Raw genomic sequence first — 22,980 nt, forward strand, 5'->3', positions numbered from 1 at the left:
AACTGGGGATAAATGCCTGACAACACCTCGAGTGCTTATCTCTCCCCCGGCATGAGGGCTCAGACAGGGAGCAGAAGAAGAGTGATTGTTATGATAGTGGAGCCCCGTGTTCTTGCTTCCTTCCCTTTTCTTTTCCTGGAACTGCAAGTGGATTATTGTGTGAATATTTTTCTCCTCAATATTCTTAACGATTTCTGGCCTCTTGAGGCCCAGGAATGACTGCTCACTGAGCACAGGGTCTCTACTGGTGAGTACAGACACTTACCCTTCCTGATGGAATTTAGCCCTCCCACCTTGCTAGGTACTAAACCTCCCAGGTGTAATGGTCTCTGCTCTATAGACCTGGGAACTGAGGCTCTGGGAGGTTCAGTAACTTGTCCTCGTCATCCTTGTCCACAGCCTCTGCCAGTTTTTGTACAATCTCAGAAGATTTGACATTTATTATAAAGAAGTGAATGGGGCTTGAATTTCTAAAATCTGTGATTTTTACATGGAGCTCTGGAAAGTGTATGCACGTTCATGATGACTAAATCAGGGTTGAAGATGTCAATTCAGTTTCTTAAAAGATCACACCCAGCAATCAGCTGGTTTTTGTATAGTCTGTGAGCTAAGAAGGGCTTTTATACTTTTAAAAGATTGTAAAAAACAAAACAAGACACACACACACACACATGCACAAAGCAAAAATGAAAAGAAATGTACAACCCAGACTGATGTGACCCTCAAAGCCTAAAATATTTATTATCTGGTCCTTCAGAAGTTTGCTGATCCCTTTTGCACACAGCGGGCCATGTGCAGCGAAATCTCGGCTGGGGAGTTTCTGGAAAATTCTGCTCTATGTCATCATTATAGCAAAGGGCTCCCAACTCCAAGCTGTGCTTTTCAAAGGCAGGGGTTTTGCTTTCTTCACTTCTGCACCCCTAGCATGGCGTCTGTCACCAGCAGACACAGTCAAAGAAAAACCAGGACAGTAGTTAAAGCAGTAAAGACAGATTTTATTCAGTTGCAATCACCAAAGGGGAAAAGACACCTCAGCATAGAACTGGGCTCAATTCTGAACACAAGGGGGACAAGTGGGGATTTGTAGCCGAGGAGCAGGTGGGGATCGGCGGATGGAAAGTTACTAAGAGGAGACATCAGAGGTGAGAGGGGTTCAGGATTCCTGCTGATGGCAGGCCAGGGGGATCAAACCTCCCGGGGGATGAGCAACCTGATCAGAAGATGATCAGGTCGGGAGGATGGGGGATTCTGGCTAAACCAACTTAGCAGGTTCTTGCTAAGACCGGAGGATGCAGAGACAACGCAGAAGTACAAAAGACAAGGTTGGGTTTCAGAAGAACTCATCAGAAGACCCTGAGTGGAGTTTTAGGGGGAAAAGAACCTTTGTCAACGCACAGGAAACACGGAAGAATGAATGTGAGAGAAACACAGCCTTGGAGAAACTCAGTGGACAGCTTCAGCTCTGATTTACCCATCATTAACATGCATACACTTTCCAAAGCTTTGCATTAAAGCCATGGGTTTTAGAAATGCAAGCCCCACTCACTCATTTAGAGTAAATGTCAAATCTTTTGAGACTAATGACAGCTTTCTTCGAAATAAAAAACGATCGCCCCTGAGTTTATCAAATACCAATTCTACCTGAAAACACACCATGGTTATTTGTAACAGTATGAGGTAATGCCTACGGCTTTGGGGGAGAAAGATACACTCATACCATAGCTTTAAATTTTCATTTGCATTGTGACTTGTGAATACTGATGAGCATTAAGCCAGTGGAACCCCAGCTGCCAAGTTCACAGACACAGGTCCCTGGTGAACAGAGATTGGTCGTTAGGGGAGTCCCCAGGGGGAGGATGAACTAGAGAGCTCACACAATTAAAACAAAAGACGGAAGACCTGGAGTCAAGTGTTTGTGGCTCAAATCAGCAAACACTTTGTCTAGGGCCTCTCCCAGGAGGGTTTCTCCAGAAAAGGTGAGAGAAGGGAAAATAAATACTTGTCAAGAATGAAAACACAGCAGCAAATATTCAAGAGCATTTCTTTCCTGTTGCGGAGCACAGGCTCCGGACGCGCAGGCTCAGCGGCCATGGCTCACGGGCCCAGCTGCTCCGCGGCATGTGGGATCCTCCCGGACCGGGGCACGAACCCGCGTCCCCTGCATCAGCAGGTGGACTCTCAACCACTGCGCCACCAGGCGCAAGAGCATCCTTTCTTTAAGGTGTCACTAGAACTGCGATGACCTTGTTTGGGGTGTGCGGATTTCAGAGGAGCTGGCCGTGGACCAAGACCATGAGCCCAAAAGGCCTGCAAGGTCCTTGGCCTGAGCTGCCGCCTCCGCTGATGCTGAAATTGCCCTGTTTTGGGGTTTTCTGCCCACCCCGCTCCTTTTCTTCCTCCTTCATCCCTCACTCCCTCCTCTGACTTCTTCCTTTTCCTTCCAGGGCATTCCCGGGATAGCCCTCAAATGCTTCCTCCTGGCAGGTCTGGGCAGAGAGCTGGGGACACAGTCCCTCCCCTCTGGAAGCTCAGAATCAGTGGGAGAGGGAGACACGCAGGTGGGGTGGCACAGAAGCCACGGTGCAGGGAGACTGCTCTGGAGCCTGGGGGAGATGGAACTGGGGCAGCTGGAAGGGAACGGCCGGCCAGGGAATCACACGGACCAGTGGGGACCAGGGTGTCAGAGCCAAGAAAAGATGGGGCAGTGGTGGCCGACCTAAGGAGAGGTGACCTTGTGTAGTAGGGTGAAGAGTGTCCCCCCAGAATTCACGTCTACTTAGGACCCCAGAAAGTGATATTATTTTGAAACAGGGCCTTTGCAGGTTCAAGGAAAGATGAAATCATCCTGGGTTTGGGGGGTCCTAATGCCTCTGCCGTCTTAGAAAAGAGATGGGGGTTTGGACACAGACACAAAGCAGAGAAGAGGCCATGTCAAGACAGGGGCAGAGACACAAGCCAAGGAGAACCAGGACCCCCCAGAAGCTGGAAGAGGAAGGAAAGGATTCTCCCCCGGAGCCTCTGGAGAAGGCTGACCCCACTGGCACCTTAATTTCAGTCCTGGCCAGAACCGTGAGGTCACGAATTTGCGTTTTTTTTAAGCCACCAATTCTGTGATAATTTGCTGTAGCAGCCCACAGGAGGCTACACATCTGGCAGAGAAGAAAGAGAGCTAATGAAGGAGGTGGGTACATGTCAAGTGGCAGCCGGCTTCCCCCACTGACCACGGTGTGACCTTGGATAGGCCCACCATCCATCAGAGCCCACATTCTGAAAGGCCTCCATTCATGGCCTCTCATATCATGAGGACCAAACAGGGGCACAGATATCAGTGCCTTGGTAAACTAGACCCCATGGCTCCAAGGAAAGAGGGTGTCCTGCCCAGGCGAATCCTGCTTGGGAGCAGACTGTCTGACACCCCGGCGCCTCTCCTGCTATCGGGGTGACCTCCCTGTGCCTCGGCTTCCTTTGTGGTGTGGACTAAATGTCTGACACATGCCTCTGTGTCAGCTCTTAGCACGGAGGGGAGTCAATGGTCCTCAAGCATCTTGGGGGCATCCCTTCCATGGTCACTGGGGCTGCAACAGTGAACAAGGCAGACCCAGCAAATGGAACTCGCTTCTAGGAGGCTGACAGGGGTGAATAAGTGACACGACCCCAAGTTGAGACAAGTGCTCTGAAGAGAACAAATCAGGGTCTAGAAAAGAGACCTGCTTTTGGTAGGTGGCGAGGGAAGGACTTTCAGAAGACGTGACATTAGGTTGACATGTGAATAACAAGAAACAGTCAGTTAGACGCAACCCGGGAGCAAGCTCTCATCTTGCAGATGAGTCCACGGAAAGCTGGGAGGGTGAATGGTTTAACCTGTGACATCTGTCCAGCCTAGGGAACAGGACAAAGGTGGTGGGGTCATTCCCATGATTACAGGCTATCAGACTGAGTCCTGGCGGCCTGGAGCGGGAGTGGCCACATGGCAGGGACCTGCGGGCACCTCTAGGAGCTGAGCGCCAGCAAGGAAACAGGGGGACGTCATTCCTGTAGCCACAAGGGACTGAATTCTGCCAACAACCAGGAGAGCCTGGGAAAGATCCAGAAAGGAGTGCAGCCCAGTGGACACCGGGGTCGAAGCTTTGTGACACCCTGAGCAGAAGAGCCAGCTAAGCTGTGGCCAGACTCCTGACCTGTGGAAACTCTGAGAAAATAACATAGATACAAGTTTGTGTTTGTTTTAAGCCGCTCATTTAGTGGAAATCTGTTCCGCAGCGACAGAAAACTGTTACGATAGCTGTATGGTCTTGGGCAATGTACTCTGAGCCACGCTCTCCTCATCTGGAAAATGGGAATGACGGTCCCTATCTGACAGTTGCTGGGCGTATACACGGAGGTGCTACCACACAAGGCTTAGCAGGGCTCCCAGTGCGTGAGAAGTGCTGAAATAAATAACGATGAGGGTCCTATCTCTGCTCTTTAAAAGGAGCTAGGGAGCCCTCAGGGGTGGATTCTTGAACTTTTAGCAAAGTGAATTAGATCTCTTTCAGAGGAGACTCACCAGGCAGACTCCTGCAAAGCCTCACGTAGGAGACGGGAGGCTGATTCATTCGGGATTTAATAAGAATAACATTTTATGGGCAAAGCATCTTATCAGAGCCTCTAGGTTAGTGGGTTCCAGGACCATTTCCTCCGGTTCCACTTTTCACATTGATCATATCTCAGCCCAAGCACGTCATCCTGCTGAAAATGGGCCTGTGTGTTCAGAAAGGGCATTACAAGCATTGCGAGGACGGGCAAGTCTGCGACAATGTTTTCCGAGGACAGGCCCATAATTTCAGAGCTGGGCAAAATGATACTTTGATAGAAAGTGTGCATGCGAGGCTATAAAACCTGGTTCTGCTTTTGAATTATCCCCTAACCCCCAAATAAAACAAAGCATAAAATGTCAGTTGGGCTATTTAAAAAAAAAAAAAAAAAGGAGGGGGCTTCCCTGGTGGCGCAGTGGTTGAGAGTCCACCTGCCGATGCAGGGGTCGTGGGTTTGTGCCCCGGTCCGGGAAGATCCCACATGCCGCGGAGCGGCTGGGCCCGTGAGCCATGGCCGCTGAGCCTGCGCGTCCGGAGCCTGTGCTCCGCAGCGGGAGAGGCCACAACAGTGAGAGGCCCGCGTACCGCAAAAATAAATAAATAAAGCACAGAAATGGCTCTGATCCAGATTGCAGAAACGGGCCGTGGGGCCATTTCTGCACGTGTGCCTTTGCTGGGGGTCTCTGAGTGTTATATGTCCATGATCTTATGCAGCAATAAAGACAAATAAAAACCTGGTGGAAAAAGAGTCGCATCTGTGAAATGAAATTCTGTGGGTATTTTACCCCTAGAGAAAGAAGATGCTGTTGACATCACAGAAGTGATGCAGGAGGAGGTGGACACACAGCGGTCCCATTCCAGTCCCGACTTTGCTGGCCCTGAGGTCCTGGCAAAATGCCCAGGGCGAGCCTCAGTTTCCTCAGCTGTAAACTGGAAAACAACACATACTCCACGTACTTACGGTGAGGATTTGTTTTAGTCGGGTTTTTTTGCCCATTGTTAAAGCACCTAAACCTACATCCTATCTAGTACGGGAGCTTATCTTTATCGTGTTCTGAAATGCAAATTCGATAGTTTCAGTCGTGTCATTCAGAAACTTCTGTAGTTCCTCACTGCTGTCCAAGGAGTTACATGTAAGGCATTACAGGCAGGACTGGGGACAGGAGGAAGGATGGCCAGCTCTGAGGCTGGAGAAGACGGGTCGTGGTGGGTTAGAGGTTGGTGGGTAGAGGGAGATGGGTTTAGACAGGTGGGTTGAGACCACTTATGAGGGGCTTTATTTGATTATGGAGCCAACTTCAGGTTGTTAAGACTTAGGAGGCAATACCTGGGATTTTCCTCCAGGCTGGCTGGGTACTAGATGATTCCGTTTGATGTAGGTGGGGTTTTATGAGAGCAGCCAGCCAAGTGCCAGGCCTGTAGGATGCACGCCTGTTGTTAGTAACGGAAGGAGCAAAGACATTTCAGTCTTGGGGATGAGCTACCAGAACGGGCACTGGGGAGGGAGGCTGGATGCAGTGACTGAGCCAGGGTTGAATGGGTGGGATTCACCTTGGCCATGGACCTCTGTGGCCAGCTGGCACCCATCCAGCAGCAAGCCAGTGGGGGGCAGGAGGCTGATGAACTTGGTTTTCATGTTTTGGAATCTCTCACCATATTGGTGTGGACTGTCCTTCCAGAAACTGGGTACCGATTCTGAAACTGCATATTGTTGCTACTGGTTAGGTTTCACTTCTTTCTCCTGTCTCTCTCCTGCCTCCTGTGGAGGGCAGGGACCATGTACGGCCCCCAGCCCCCAACACGATGCCTCCACATTATCAGAAGTCCTGATACGACTCACAGCTGCACTTCCTGGAGAGCCTACTGTGAGCTGGGCACCACGTGGGCAGGTCACGTGGGTTTCACAAGGAGGGTGGCTTCTCGGATCAGGGGCTGTGGCATCACCTTCTGTGTCACCCCGCTCAATTCTGACACAACTCTAGAGGCAGGTATCACTCACTACTCCTATTTTATTGATGAAGAAAGAAGTATATACAGAGGGTCAAAGGTCACATGTCAGCAGACAAGACCCATTCTCAACTTGCCTCTAGATCAATGTTCTCTACCTGGGGGAAATACTCAAGAAAAAAATGAATCTCGTAATTGCAGGAGCATGGCTATAATATCTGATATTTGGTCAGCAAAATTATGTTACTTGGATTTCAGGATATGTTTCTTTATTACAACACCCACATACAAGGTTGTATTTCTTTTTTCATATGACCCGAATGGCTTTACAAAACATACATCTGTCCCTTCTTACACAAATTCCCTTAATTGCCCTCTGGTACCCACAGTGCTGGTGGACGGTGTTTGGGAGTCCATATTCTAACATAATCTCAAAAATAAGAAGTGAATGCTGAGATGTGGCTGTCAACTTTGAAAACCATCAAGGGCATCAAAGCAAACTAGCAACCACTACCACTGTACTTGTACAAAAAGAGGGAAAGAGGAGCCCAGAAGAGTCATGAGGACACAATTTCAGAATAAGTCACAGCTGTCTCAGGCCTCAGGCCCATTCCTGGAAAAGTGTTTATTATTTTTTAAAATTTATTGTATTGAAGTATAGTTGATTTACAATGTTGTGTTAATTTCTGCTGTTAATTTCTACAGACAGGGATGACCATGTGAGGACACAGGGAGAAGGTGGTGGTCTACAAGAAGAGAGGCCTCAGAAGAAACCCTGTTAACACACTGACTTTGAACTTCCTGCCCCCAGAATTATAAGCAAATAAATTTCTGTTGTTTAAGCTACCCAGTCTGTGGTACTTTGTATGCAGCCCAGGCAAACTAACACAGGTAGGTAATATTATTATCCTCATTTTACTGGACAACAAGACTGCAGCTGAGAGCAGTTAAACATTTCCTCCAGGTCACAGAGTTCATGGTAGAGCCTGGATGTACCAGTCAGAGACCCAGGTCTTGATTTAAAGGTATGGAAACAATTTTTTAAATGCACACACAGCCTGGTGAGTCAGTTCTTTCTTACATCTGGCTTAAAACCTCTTGTTGCAACTCAAATCACTTTCCTCTCCCTTTATCCTTCGGGAGAGAAAGTGCATCTTGTCAAGCCATGCTCGGGGTTTGTTGGTTTTTCTTTCATCCTGCAAAGAACAAGCATCAGCATGGTTGACATTGATTCATTACATTCAAACGGCTATGCCACTCCACGGGGCCTGGGTGTAAATTGCATTCAGCTAATTGCCAAGTATACCTCATGGAGAATTCAAGAGTTTCAGGATTTACAAACAGGTTCAGGGATGCACTGGGCTCAATTAATTCCTTCATGGATGGGTGAGGCCAACAACAGGCCAACAACACACTGCCCTAGACACCATGAGGGCGTCGCCTTCCCAGGCAGGTCAGGAAGGGTCCGTGAAGCCCACGCAGACCCACCTAGCCCAGTTTTATTTCTTTCTAGTTGCTCTAGGAACACTAAATTACAAAGGTCTGTCCATGAGTCAGTCTGTGAACTCCTCAAGTTAAGCGCCACTGCACAGCATATGGAAAACAATAAAAGTATGTAAGAAGGATAGAGTGCTTGCCCACGCCCTGCAGGGACCGCAGGACAGCCTGCGATGATAGATAAAGCTTTAAAGCCCTTCACACATGAACTCTACGCCTGCCTGGGTCTCAGTTTTCCTCATCTGTAAAATGGGGATGAAATGACATAATGAATGTAAAGGACCTAGCTCAGTTCCTAGCATAGAGTAGGTGCTCCAAAAATGGTGACCCTTTCCCCCACTTTGACCCACCCCTACTTAGCAGGGAGTTTAGAGGGAACAGTATGGGGCAGAAGCCGACCCTGAAAATGATTATGACCATCCTTCACATGTACACAGTTGTACAGTTCACAAAACCCCTTCCCATACTGTAATTCGTTTAACCCACACGAATGCTCTGCAGAACAAGCATTATCTTCTTTTCATGGACAAGGAAGCTGGAGCCTAGAGAGGTGAAGTGACTTCCCATGGTCAGAGTTAAAAGTGGCAGCAGAGGGATTTGAACCCAGCTCTCCTGATGCCCAATGCTCTTTCCATTTCCTGGGTGGGGCAGACACCCAGTCCTCGTGTCCGTGCGCACGCTGTTCCCTGGCCTGGAGCTCTCCAATCGCCTCCTGCTCAGCCCCTTGCATCTGGTTGCCCTTGCTCAGCCGCCACTGCCTCTGAGAAGCTCTCCTTGAAGTCCTGGATGGTCCCGGTCCCTGTCCTGCATTTTCTTGTTCCCTGAACTTCGCTGGCTGTGACCACAGCCAGTGTGTGTGTGATTACCTGAATGATGTTCTTCTTTCCCAATAGGCTCTGAGTTCCATCGAAGCAGGGCCCACCTCTAGATCAGCAACCTGGCATGCTGCTGAGCACAGACTGGGCTTTTGACAACTATTGATTAAGTTTCTACATCTATAAACTTGTCCCAAGGCACCGGGTAAATGTTGGCCAGAACCCTAACGTCTGAGTCCAAAGATCCCGAGGGAGAACCAGGCCAATTAGTGTCAGGTCCTGGCAGGGCGTGGTCCAGGCAGGGGATCCCCCCAACTCTCCCGGCTTCCCCAGAGACCACGGCTTAGCTCACGCTTTATTTCACTCAATTCCTGCAGCTTGCAAACTGCCACAGTCATTCGGTCCTGCGTTCCCCCCTTGGATTCAGTAATCGGGTGGGTTCCACGTGGCGGAGCCTAAGAAGTGCTGTGACTCTTCAGGAGCTCCGTGGTCCCTCCCACAGCTCCCAGTTCTTTGCTTTTCCATTAAGATGCTCAGACATAGGCCTCATGTTCTTAATCCTACTTTCTGAGGAAAACACTGGAAAGAGACTCCATGTCAAGGTCTTCTTCTATTCATGTGATTCCTACTGGAATCTAAGAACACTGGGCAGGAGGACGCCTGACCACCCTCAGGAATAACCTGTCATTTTCCAGACCAACAGACTGACGTTCAGGAGAGGTGAGTCATTTCCTTGGGTCAATGGGTAAGTTAGCCTCAGGGCTGGGGTCTGAATTATGCTTTCCTGACTATTGTAACCTTCTTAACTGCCTGGATCTTCCTGAGTCAGTGAGAAAGGTATTGAATAGCTAAAAAGGAGCTAGGAAATAATTTTGTTTCTCCCTCCCTTTTTACAGACGAGGCAAATGAGTCTCGGAAAGGTTCAATGACTTGCGCTAAATTACAAATACGTCCTTACAAATCTGCGATCAGGTCTGGCTTGATCTTTCGCCATGGCCAGTGCCCTTTCTATCGCCAAGAATTTGTTTTCCCGCTTCTACTACCTTCCTCCTACCCCCTCCCTCCAGACCACTGTTTACCTCCCCCTCGGCTTCCTCACCACCTGACATTTTACGTACTGACTTGTTTTCGTGGTCTCCGTCTCCAGACTGGGCTATAAACCCCATGACGGCAGGGATGATTCCCCCCATTGCTGTACCACCAGGACCTAGAACGCTATCTGCCATAAAGAACACACTCAGTAAACAGGTGTTTGGATACTTGAGTGGGTGAAGGCCCAGCATTCAGGACTGCCTGCCCCCATGATTCCTCTTCATCTGGTTCTCAGGGTTGGTCCACAGTCTTCCAGCTCCAGAAACTAGGGTTCTTTGAGTTATACAGCAACCCAGGCCCCACCCTAGACCAGCCACAGCCTCAGATTCCGTGAGCCGGGCCTGGGAACCTGCATTTTGACAAGCTCCAGTGGGATTTTGATGCCTCTTGGCGTTTGAGAGGCCTCCTCTGCTTAAGGGGCAAGACAGACATCTGAGTTGGTTCACAATGGGAGGCTGAATTCCGGAGAGGAATTGCCCAGAATTCTTAGTCTCCAATCCCTGGCGTGTAGGTGTCTTTCACTAAAACATGGGGTCCGGGTAATGGGCTCTGATTCCTTTGGGAATAAGTTAGGAGGATTGTGTTATAGCTGCTGAGTCCCGTGGGCCCCCTTAGGGGCAGGCCCGCTCAGTTTGATTGGCGTGATGGGGAGAGGGGAGAATCACCTTTTGACTCAGCGTGGATCTGTGTACAGAAGTGAGCAGAGCAGGCTCTATTTTAGTGGGTTCTAAAGCAACCAGACATGGCAGGTACTGATCAGCCGGCAAAGGAGAGAAGAAAACAGCCCCTCACAGCCACCCACCCAAGGCTGATGGCCGGGCCCAGATTGGAACCACAGAAGGAGGGATTTCCCTTCTCTGATTTTTCTAGGAATGAGGGAGGCCTGGTTAGAAAGTAGAGTCTATGTGAAGCATTACAGTGAATTAATATTTTAAGAGTTGCTATTTTTAGGGCCCAATCTCTCTGATATCTCATCCAAGGGAGCACGCTGCCAAAATGTGTAAGAGTCACCGAGTTCCAGCCTGGGACCTTAAGTGTATCTGAAACAAACTAGCCCTGGGTCTTGTAACCTTGCTGAGATTCAGTTTCCTTATCTGTAAAGTGGGATAATCATCACGTCCACCTGCAAGTGTTGTTCTGAGGATTCAGTGCAATGATGTAAACAAAAGAATTAGCCCAGGCTTGTTGTGAAGTCTCAGTTAATACGTCAAAAAATTTTAATTGCTTCATTATAAATAAATCTTGGTTTGGAGAAGGGAAGTGACACGGAAAGCAGCAGAACTGAGACCAGGATGGAAAGCTGGGGTCTTTTTGCTGCAAGTTGTTGAGAATTAACATCTTGGGGCAGCCTCAGGAGGAGGACCACGGACAGGGACTGAGGGGCCCTCTGTCACATCTCCCTCTGTTCCTTCCACCCGAGGGAAAGCAAGACACAGCTGAGAGGGAAGCTTAATAAGATCTGAACGGTGGGGGGGTGGCCCTGCATGTTCATTTTGTACTGGACCCCTCTAATTATGTAGCTAGTCCTGCTTTTACCTCTAGTCATGTAATTCTTAGCTTATTCTGCAGACTCAGAGAAGTCAAGCAGCCTGCTCACGGTACAAAGGTCGTTGTGTCATCATCACCATCATCATCCCCACTAGCCTACCCTGCCCCCCAGCTCTCTGTCCTGTCACCCAGGATACATCTGCACAACAGTAACACAATGTGAATGACTACATGTGTCACCTGTTTTCTTTTCACTCCTTGTCTCTCCCTATTGGAGCGTAATCTCCAAGAGAGTTAAGAACCTGCCTGAGTTTTGTCCACCCTGTTTCAAGGAGAGAGCAGTGCCTGGCACATAGTAAGCTCCGAATACACTGTGGAAGGAACTGATGATTTCCCAAGTTTCCATAGCCAGAAACTGCCGTTACTTTACATCCTTTATCTTAATTAATCTTTCCAACTACCCCTCTGGAAGGACAATTATTCCCATTTGATGGATGAGGAAGCTAAAACAGAGTTTAAGTCCCTGTATATACACACAGAGAGGGAGGGGGCTGGGACAGGATTCCTGTAAAGTCATCCTCATCTTAAACATGAGGCTTTTCTCTACATAACGTCTATTCACAAAATTAGACAGAGCATTAGGACAGTTCCTGTACGTCTCCCAAGCAACACCCTTTTATTTCATAGCGTAATTTCAGCACAGAAGTTTGGCCTTTTGTGTTTCTCTGGGTAGCGTTGGAGAAGTTTGGGAGTGGGGCTGGGAGGGAAGCGAGGACCCTGGATTAAAAGTAAGGGGTTGCTCTGATGCAGCCCACTGTGTTCCATTTTCTTTTTTATCTGTTGAGCGAAGAGATAATGAAATAGCTCTCAGCCAGCTGCGGGATAGGTCTGGTTAGGGGCAGCTTCGCCAGAATAATAAACATATTAAATCGTCCCCAGGACAGAAGCAGTGGGCTTGGCAGGTGCCCTGTGCACTGGATGTGGCCCTGAGATTCCGGCGGCCTCACATGTGCACGCTTTCATCACGTCCTGTCTCAGACAATGGCGGCTCCAGCTGTAATCCTGGCAATACTGATGCCAGCAGCCCCTGGGCCACGATCCTCACTGTTCTTAGTAACGGAGTCCCCTCCACTAAGATCCTAATTCATCACGTGCACAAGGAGGAGAATACCTGTGCCCTGCCTCCTTGGAGGAAATGACCTCAGGTAGCTGGCTTTAGGCAGGGCTGGGATCTAGGGGTTGTACTTGCTTGAGGCCCCAAGGATGCACCAGAGGGACCGTTGGCCCTCAGTATAGTCTGCTTGGGCTGCCATAACAACATACCACAGATGGGGCAGGGAGGATGGAGGGCTTAAAAATCAGAAATTTATTTTCTCATATTCCTGGGGGCTAAAAGTCCAAGATCAAGGAGCACTATGAAACCTAATGTGATAACATGAAAACAGGACACCCAATGCCGCAGGAAGACAAAGGAGGCATCGAAGCTGAGAGGACTGGGGGTGAAGGGTCCTGGGGAGACTTGGTTGGGGGGTGTCAGGACACACTCCAGCCGAGCTGAGGGCCTTCGGTCTAGTCTAATTGCAGTGTGAGGGTCCTGCAGGGGTGTAACAGAGGACAAACCTGACTCCACGTTGGATCTATTCCTTTAGCTCTAACCCCTGTGCTCTGTTGCCGGTGCTTAGTCGCGCTGGCTCTGCCCCTTTATAAAAGAATGTTGCCTATAGCCTGAAATATACACGATAGCCCATTCTCAAAGCTCTGAACTTTAAAGGTTTAACACTTTCCCATTCATATAGAGATAAAAAGTTGCAGAACAGAGAATAACATTTGTCTTGCAGGCTTAGAGGAACCTTGTGACCAGACATATGTGGACAGCTGCGAGAACAAAGGATTCCAGCACCAAGAAGTCGCAACAGCCATACGCCCTCCCCTTTTAGTATAAAAGAAGCCTGAATTCTAACTTGGGGAAGATGATTCTTTCGAACGCTAGTCCACCATCCTCTTGGTCTGCTGGCTTTCTGAATAAAGTCACTATTCTTTTCCCCAACAACTCAGCTCTTGATTTATTGGCCTGTCCTGCAGCGAGCAGTATGAGCTTGGACTTGGTTACAGGGGTTTCCACTGAGGGAGTGACATGGTCTGATTTACGTTTGTAGAAGATGGTTTATCATTTTCCAGTAAACATGAGGGATTGACAAGATGCATTTGGACCACTAGAACGCAAGCTCCAGGTGGACAAGGACGGCTGTGTTTCTGCTCATTACGTTGGAAGAGTGCCTGGCACAGGGTAAGGGATCAGCAAGTATTTATTCAGTGACTGAATGAGTCCCCCGGCAAGACAAGGAATAAAACCAGTATGAACCCACTGGGACAAAGAGATCAGGACAATTTATACCAAAGGATGAGCTGTCTTCACATGTTTAAAAAGCAAAGCAGACGGAGGAGCCGATCGAATGGGCTGGAGGACGCTCTGATGTCAGGGCTCCCATAGGGGAGCCCAGCAAGCCGGTCACTCACAGAACCTTGGAGGATCTCCAGCCGTAGAAGGACCGGGAGCCATTGAAGATGGGCTGTGCTGGGGGCTGGATAACTGACACTCTGCCCCTAGGGTGTTGAACCCACAAATCCACTCCCAGCCCCATGATGCTGGGTCACTCACAGGGAAGGGTGGACGTGAGCACAGGGCTGAAACAGGGAGGGTAATAAACAAAAGTCTGATTCATAAATGGTGTCCTGTCCTGCAGCCACAACCTCAGCAGCCAGGCCAGGGTCAACACCATTCATGAGACTGAGGGGGCCCCAGGGCTACTGCCTGGGCATCCTGTGGAGGAAGCTCTCCACCAGCTCTCGCTGTATGAAGCTCCACTGTGGGGCCCTCCATGCCCAAGACCCACCAACCAGCTTTTAACTGCCTCCTTCTTCAATTTCAGTGAACAGTTATGCATGACCAGTGGCCATTTGAGAAAAATCTTCAAAATGAAAAGCAGAGATAAAATAAAAATATCAAAGGACCTCAGAGGAAACAGAAATAAATTCAGGGAAGAGGAAACTTCAAAATAACTATTATTAATATCCTCAGAGAGGTAGGAGGAGATACTGTGCCCATAAAACACAACAGGGCACAATGAAAAAGGAACCGTCAGAGGAGGAGAAAGAGCTCTGGGAAATCGAATATCTGACAACTAAAAAAAAAAAAAAAAAGAATCAATAGACAGGTTTGGAGGATGAAGCCAGGGAAATTTCTCAGAAACTAGAATGAAAAGTCTCACAGATGGAGAATAAGAAAAAAAAATTAAAACACAGGGGATCATTCTAGCAAGTCCAACATCCAAATAATTTAGGAGCACAAGAAGGTCCCATGTGAGCGGAGGGAGTGTGGCCAATGAGGCTGGGCCAGCAGGTGGAGGAGGTGGCAGGGTATGAAAAGTAGGCTGCGGGGGGGAGCCTGGAGTTTCAGGAAGTGTGGTTGCGAGGACCATAGTGGGTGGGCGGTAGTTTTAGTACACACTCAGCCTCATTCTGTCGCACTGGAGCACAGAATGAGAAGTTCTCATTCAGTCCTTCTAATTAGGTCAAAGAGGTGTCTTGGTTTGATTCTTTTATCTCTTTAACATCGGCCACTTGCTAATATCCCTTTTAACAAAGAGAAAGCAGATGGCAGGATGAGCACCTTGGACAATGGATCTAGCTAGCCCTTAATAACATCATTTTGATTTCACTATGTTTGTTTTCATGGCCACCTTATATTTACAACAAACAGCACCGTTTCCTCTTTCAAGGACTAACGTAGAGTGTCTTTCTGAAACAAATTTATCTTAGCAAAAGCGAATTGAGTTTGAATGCTATTTAAACAATAGTATAGGTAGGATGCAGATACGGCGAAAATCATAAAGGTAGAGTATGTGTTTCCTAGGGCTGCTGTAACAAGTCATCACAAGCTGAATGATTTAAAACAACAGAAATTTATTCTCTCACAGTTCTGAAGCCAGAAGTCCACAATCAAGGTGTCAGCAGGGCCAGGCTCCCTCTTGAGGCTCTAGGGAAGGGTCCTTTCTTGTCTCTAGTTTCTAGTGGCTCCAGTGTTCCCTGGCTTCTGCATCACTCCAGTTCCTGCCTCTGTCTTCACGGCTTTCTCTCTTCCGTGTCTCTGTGTGTCCTTTTCTGTGTCGTAGGACACAGTCTTTGGATTTAGGGAATTTAATGGTTAATTTTATGTGTTAACTTGACTGAGCCACGAGGTGCCCAGATATTCGGTTAAACATTATTTCTAAGTGTTTCTGTGAGGGTGTTTCTGGATGAGAGTAACATTTATTGTTGTTTTTTTTCAGTTTTTGTGTTTTTTTGGCTGCACCACATGGCATGCAGAACTTCCCTCCTGCGGACGGATCGAACCTGTGCCCCCTGCAGTGGAAGCGTGGAATCTTAACCACTGGATCACCAGGGAAGTCGAGAATAACATTTAAATTGGTGGACTGAGTAAGGCAGATTGCCCTCTGCAGAGTGGGTGAGCCTGATCTAATCAGTCGAAGGCCTGACTAGGACAAAGAGTAACCTCCCCTAAGCAAGGGGGAATGCTGCCGGCAAGATGATCTTCACACTTGGATTGCAAGGTCAGCTCTTTCCTGGGTCTCCAACCTGACGGCACACCCAGCAAATTTTGCACTTGCCAGCCTCCGTAATTGCATGAGCCAATTCCTTAAAATAAAGCTCTCTGTCTTACAGAGAGAGACAGAGAAGGGAGGGAAGGGTATATGTAGATGTAGATATAGATGTGTAGATATATCTTACTGATTCTGTTTCTCTGAAGAGCCCTAATAGTGGAGGAAATGGATAGATCTGGGATGGTCTTTCAACTTTGGGGGTTTGGGGTGTTGGTGAATTGGAAAGCTCTTGGATATCTGGCTTGAGCACTTGCCACTGTCCACCACCTTCTTGAAGCTCCTTCCCATGAGTGTTGGTGTGTGCTGGCTGAGTTCTCTCACCTCTGTTCTTCTCATTCCTTTGCTACTTCTCTTCCGGCTGCTCTCAAAGTGTGGGAATTTGGGTAAAGTCTTGCCCTGGCCCTCTGAGTTTCTTTTTAAACGTTTTCTCTACCATTCCATGAATCTTCTTTTCTCTTATGGTCTTGAACTTTCAACCTCCAAAGTTTAACTCTTATTAACTTATTAAATCATTAAATGAATGTATGGCATCTCTGAGCAGACGTCTGCTAAACAGCACATATCCTTCACACCTGGAGTGTGAGAACTTTGAGGAATAAAATAAGAGTAAAGCTAGAGACCAACATGCTATCTTTATTACTGGTAGAGCTTAAGTTGGAGGATGAGGCTTAGCAGGAGGGCCCAAAGGGCCTGGGAATCAGAATATTTGCCCACTCAGTCTTGGGTAACTCAACCAAGGAAGGTTCCTCCACATGGAGAAGATCTGCTCAGTTAAACGTGTAGCACAGAGAACAGAACACGTGCTCTGTGGGCAGAGCTGAGCAGGCCCTGGCCAGTAAGTCTTTCCAAGTTACTAATCAGATGAGTCACTCTGCATTAGCACTGAGGGGCTCAGAGAGGCCAAGAGTTACAATGAGTGCCCTTCAGAGGCAGAACATCAGGAGTGAGGAAGGACCATGTCCACCAATGCCTCTGATGCCAGTCATCTGTCCAGACTGACATGGTTGTCCCTGCCTGCCCAGCTGCTGTCTCCAACAATCTCAGCTGTCATTGGTTAAAATTCCAGATCACTCCATAGACCAGCCACCCTAGTGGGAATTGTGAATGGATGGTGTGATGGTAACTCTACTGCATCAATTTGACTGAGCCACAGGGTGCCCAGATGTTTGGTCAAACGTTATTCTGGGTGTATCTGTGAGGATTCTTTGGATGCGATTAACATTTGAATCAGCAGACTGAGTAAAGCAGATTGCCCTCCCCAATTTGGGTGGGCCTCGTCCATCAGTTTAAGGCCTGAGTAGAACAAAAAGTCTGACCCTTCCCCTTGGAGGAGAGAATTGTTTCCCACTTGCCTTTGACCTTGAAGTGAAATATCAGCTCCTCCTGGGTCTCGAGCCACCTGGCCCTTGGACTGGAACTACCATCGGCTCTCCCGGGTCTTCACCTTGAGGACTCACCTGTGGATCTTGGCACTTGTTCACCTCTGTAATGAAGTGAGCCAGTTCCATAGGCAGATGGTCCCTTGCTTATGATGGTTCAACTTAATGATTTTTCGACTTTACAACAGTGCAAAAGCAATTTGCATTCAGTAGAAAGCATACTTCGAATTTTGAATTTTCATCGTTTCCCAGCCGCATAATATGCAGTGTCATGATGCAGTGGCTGCAGATCCGTCAGTCCCATGATCACGAGGGTGAACAACTGATATACTTACAACCATTCCGTACCCAGACAACCATTCTGTTTTTCACTTCAGTACACTATTCAATAAATTACTTGAGACAGTCAACACTTAACTATAAAGTAAGCTTTGTGTTGGGTGATTTTGCCCAATGGCAGGTTAATGTAAGTGTTCTGAGCATGTTTAAGGCAGGCTAGGCTAAGCTATAATGTTTGGTAGGTTAGGCGTATTAAATGCATTTTTTTTTTTTTGCGGTATGCGGGCCTCTCACTGTCGCGGCCTCTCCCGTTGCGGAGCACAGGCTCCGGACGCGTAGGCTCAGTGGCCATGGCTCATGGGCCCAGCCGCTCCGCGGCATGTGGGATCTTCCCAGACTGGGGCACGAACCTGTGTCCCCTGCATCGGCAGGCGGACTCTCAACCACTGCGCCACCAGGGAAGCCCTAAATGCATTTTTGACTTACAATATTTTTAACTTACAATGGGTTTATCAGGAAGTAACCCCACTGTAAGTCGAGGGTAATATGTATATGTATCCCGTTGGTTCTATTTCTCTGGAGAACCCTAACAAATATGGATGTGCAAGCTATATCCATGAGGACTCATCTTGTTTCTGTTTTCTGAGTGACTCCTACTCATGCTTTAAGTCACAGCTGCAAAGTTGTCTCCCTCTAGAAAGCTCTGCCTGGCTCCACAGGCTGACCCCGCTGCTGCCGCACTCACATCTTTCAGTTGGCGTGAACAAAATGCCTGACTCCTAGACAGCATCCAGTTAATCCTTGTCGACCTCAAGCAAGCAACATGAGGATTCACCACTAGGTCCATGGGTCTTGTGTCTTGACGCGCCTCCACCGTTGCAGAACCCAATCTTAAACTTTATTGGGCTTACGGCAGAAAACTCAGCTTCCATGCTCTGTAGCATGAAATGCCTTGCAAAAATCAATCTGAATTCAGGAAAAAAGTACACATGTGTGTTGGAGAGGAAGAGCTGGGAATATTAGTTTGGTAGAATCCCCTTTCTCCTGCTGAGGCCTTGAGCTCAAAGTGTGTAGATGCAGTTATTATTGTAAAGGTAGGGATTAAGCTGAAATCTTAATCTTAAATAGTCCACTGACCCAGAAAAAGATGAAAGCTGTCATCTTCTCCTTTTTAAACACCCTGAATTTTTTGGTCAACTATAGGACAATTGCCTCGGTAGGATGCCAATACAGAATAGCAATGATGATGTCTAGAAGGCAGAACGAAAGCTAAGGGGTGCTGGATACCACGAGTCCTGGCCCAATGGAAGCTTCAAGGCTCCAGCAGAAAGAATGGATGGCATCATGGTGTCTTCAGTAAATTAACAAGTCCATGCACAACCCGGCTAGGCAGGGGAGGCAGGAACCAGGGAGTACCAGGGCTGTGGCACCCTCTGCTTCCACATTTTCTGTTCTCTTGCTGGTTACCCTGGTCCCCAATCCTTTGTCTGTATTTCCTCAAATGTAAGCCCTTCTCACTACTGGTGCTCATCTCTCTGTCATGGGGTTAGTCAACTATTGGCTAATTTTCTTGTGCTCTCATTCTGGACCATCTGTTTTATCTGTATTATTTGCCTGTCTGCAGGGATGAGTAGGGTCAACTCAAGTGCATCCTGGCCTGTTGCCAGGGGTGGAGAGAAGTGGCTTCTGCCTCCAGCAGGACATCTCTGTGACCATCTGGGTGTGTCCTGCACCGGGGGGGCTCTCATTCCCACCGTGCCACCTCCTGCGACACTGCCCCTCCCTGGTCTCCCTGCCCCAAGTTCCATAGGCTGGAATCTTGGACAGTCGCGCAAGAGAATATATTTATTTATATCCACTTTATTCCAAAAAGGTTTATAAAGTGGCTTACACAACACGTACATTACCACTGGGTTATAAAATAAATAATAACTGATAATGTGAGGGAAACAGAATTCAAGCCCTATGAAAACTGCACCATTGGTCTATACAGTACTCTTGTATGAATTGGAAAAAGACACCCCCCTCTAGACAGAGGTCAACCTATGTCTCAGGCACAAATCTTGTTTTGGTAAATAAAGTTTTATTGGAATGCAGTCACCCCCATTCATTGGTGCATTGTCTATTATTGCTTTCACACTGTGATGGCGGAGCTGAGCAATGAGACAAAGACCTTATGACCCACAAGCGTAAAATATTCCCTCACTGGCCCTGTAGGTAAAACGTATGCAGAGTGAGCTGAGCACAGCCAGGGCTGGATTCCAGCTCCCCTCTCTCCTCTGCTGCCCTACCTTGTTGTTGTCTTCATAATAACCTTGCAAGGGACTTAAGACAAGAGACAGACTCAAGAGTGACAAAAGCTTAGCTAAACCCCGGACAGGTTCCTCTGAACCCCCTTTCTGATCAGACCTCCTCTTGGGGTCTTGTCTTTGGCCTGCCAAGTTTGATTTTAGGAAGAACACTGCTGCTACATCAGTTTAGTGAGAATTCCCCTACTCTTGATGGCTCCTTCTAGTAAGTTTTCATCTGCTGAACTTCCATTCTGCTCCTTGGCTAGAAATCTCCACTTGTCTTTGCTGTGTTTGGACCTGAGCCTGATCTGTCTTCTCTATGGCAATGGGCTTGACCCCTTTGCAGTAGTCCTGAGTAAAGTCTTCCTTACCATTTTAGCGAGTGTCAGGATAATCTTTTCTTTAACAGAAGTGACTATCTCGCCTGAAGTGCCACGGTCAGTCAGTGATGGCATCAGGGCTCCAGTCCAGGCTCTGTGGCAGCCAGTCCAGCAACTCTGGTCTGTGGCCCCTGCCTCTCCAGCTAGGCACCCAAGCTCAGACGCTGCTTGCACACGCTGAACTCTGGATTTGAGCTTGGGGACCCTTTTGCTTGAATAAAACATTTCTCACCCCGGAAGTAAAAACAAACCTCTGATTCATAGTCTTGATCACCATCTTTACCCACTGATGCCATTAGTCACTCTTCAGGATTAAACTCTCTCAAAAGGGCTGTCAAAGAGTTCATTCATTCACTGGTTTGTTCATTCAAAAACATGGCGCTCCTGCAACATGGCAGGCACTGAGTCAGCCAGTGAGAATCCCACAGCGAACACGAAGACATCCACAAGAGCCTTACCACTGGTGAACTGCTTAAATCAATTCTGTTCAATGTACTTGCTCATAGCTTCATAGACCATCTTGGTCCACATCTGGGAAATGCACCTAACAGGATCACGATTGAGATATTCATGTTGCCTGAGAACTGGCCACCAGGTCCAAGAAGTGGATGCAAAGAGTTGACACAGTTGGTCCATCCTTCAGCTGCCACTGCACCCCAAACCCTCACATAAGACGACTGGTGAGGGTAGAGAGTGAGAATCATTGGGCATGACTTGCCAGCTTGGAGAAGGAAGCGCATGAACACGGAAGAGTTGCACCCACCCAAGAGAGGGGGTAAGAGACCTACAGCAGTGATCAGAGCTGCCTGCAAGACCTGATGAATGGCATTTTATCCACTGTCTGCTCAGGCAGCGAGCCTGCTGCTTGCCCTTGTGCTGACCCGAACAGTGGAAGAAAGAATGAGAGTGAGAGATATAGACTGATTAGCTGGATTTAGGTTCGGCCCCTAGATAACTGTGGCTTGACAAAAGAAAGAAGTTTATTTCTCCCCCATGTGGAAATCTAGAGGTAGGCACCTGAGAGCTGGCACAGCAGCTGGGTACCACCAAGTCTTTGGGGAACCAGGTTGTTTCCACCTCCCCACTCTAACATCACTGGGGTGTGGATTCTCACCCCCTAGGATGGAGCTCCAGGCACCATGTCTCCATCCAAACAGCCAGATGGAAAAAGGGTGGAGGAAGAGGCAAAGAATAAGTATCAACCTGCTCATCAGAAGGTTCCTGGAAGTTGCCTTTGGAATTTCTGCTCGCATCTCATAGGCTAGCACCCGGTCCCACAATCATAGCTAATGCAAGGGAGGCAGGCAACATGGTGTCTATTCTGGACAGCATGCCCAGATACAATTTAATACTATGGGCCAGAATTTAATACTATGGGAAGAACACCTACTGGGGACAATTTACCATTTTGCCACAGCAGGAAAGAGGAAGAGAATAGCAGGAGGGCAGCCCTCTCCCTTCCAGCATCTGACACAGCAAGGATGCGTGAGTCTCCTGTGCAGAGTCCCCAGGCAAGGGGACACCAGCAGCGTCCTCTTTGGGGGTGTCCTTCAGAGGATAGGAATTGAAGGGGGATGGAAAAAGGAAGGTCTGCTCTGAAACTCCCATGTCAGGGGGTCCCTGCCAGGCCCACTTAAGAATGCACTCATGCCCATGAGAGACGAGGCCATGTGCCACCAGGACCGCCTGGGTTCACCTCCTATTTGACCTCTGGATTTGAGCTTGGGGACCCCTTTGCTTGAATAAAACATTTCTCACCCCAGAAGTATAAACAAACCTCTGATTCATAGTCTTGATCACGATCTTTACCCACTGATGCCATTAGTCACTCTTCAGGATTAAACTCTCTCAAAAGGGCTGTCAAAGAGTTCATTCATTCACTGGTTTGTTCATTCAAAAACATGGCGCTCCTGCAACATGGCAGGCACTGAGTCAGCCAGTGAGAATCCCACAGCGAACATGAAGACATCCACAAGAGCCTTACCACTGGTGAACTGCTTAAATCAACTCTGTTCAGTGTACTTGCTCATAGCTTCATAGACCATCTTGGCCCACAGCTGGGAAATGCACCTAATGGCCCACAGCTGGGAAATGCACGCTGTACCTCTCTGCCTGTTTCCTCATTTATAAATTGGGAATAATAATAGGCCTAATTCAGGACATTGTTGTGAGCATTAAGTGAGTTATTGAATGCAAACACCTTAGAACCAGACCCAGCAAGTGGTAAGTTTGCTGTGGTTTTATTCAGACATCTCCATGTAGAGAGCGTCCATGGCTGGTCAGCCAACAGCAAAAGGACTAACATGGCTGGTTATTCAAGTCCCTTTTTAATCTTTCTCTTCTTTGACCTGACACACCAGAGAAGTGAGAGACCCAGAAAAGGGGGGGCTTGGCGGTGGGTATCTCCACACTCACATGCCAAGGGGAGAAACGGAAAAGGAAGAAGGCAGATAAGCACCTCCCCACCTCAGCGTCCGTAGCCACACCTGGACAGTGACTGGGGAGGGGAAAGCTCTGGATCTTATATGAGATTAGGGTTTCCAAGTGGACTAGATTGGACTTTTGATTAACAAAGTT

At 48.2% G+C, this 22,980-nt stretch overlaps 1 protein-coding gene across 2 annotated transcripts in view; it reads right to left on the bottom strand.

The window, feature by feature from the left end:
- STK32B (serine/threonine kinase 32B) overlaps nucleotides 1-22,980 on the bottom strand; it is a 342,731-nt gene that overhangs the window by 70,046 nt on the left and 249,705 nt on the right. The window lies entirely within an intron of this gene.

This window comes from Tursiops truncatus, chromosome 5, assembly GCF_011762595.2.
Source record: "Tursiops truncatus isolate mTurTru1 chromosome 5, mTurTru1.mat.Y, whole genome shotgun sequence".
NCBI lineage: Eukaryota > Metazoa > Chordata > Mammalia > Artiodactyla > Delphinidae > Tursiops > Tursiops truncatus.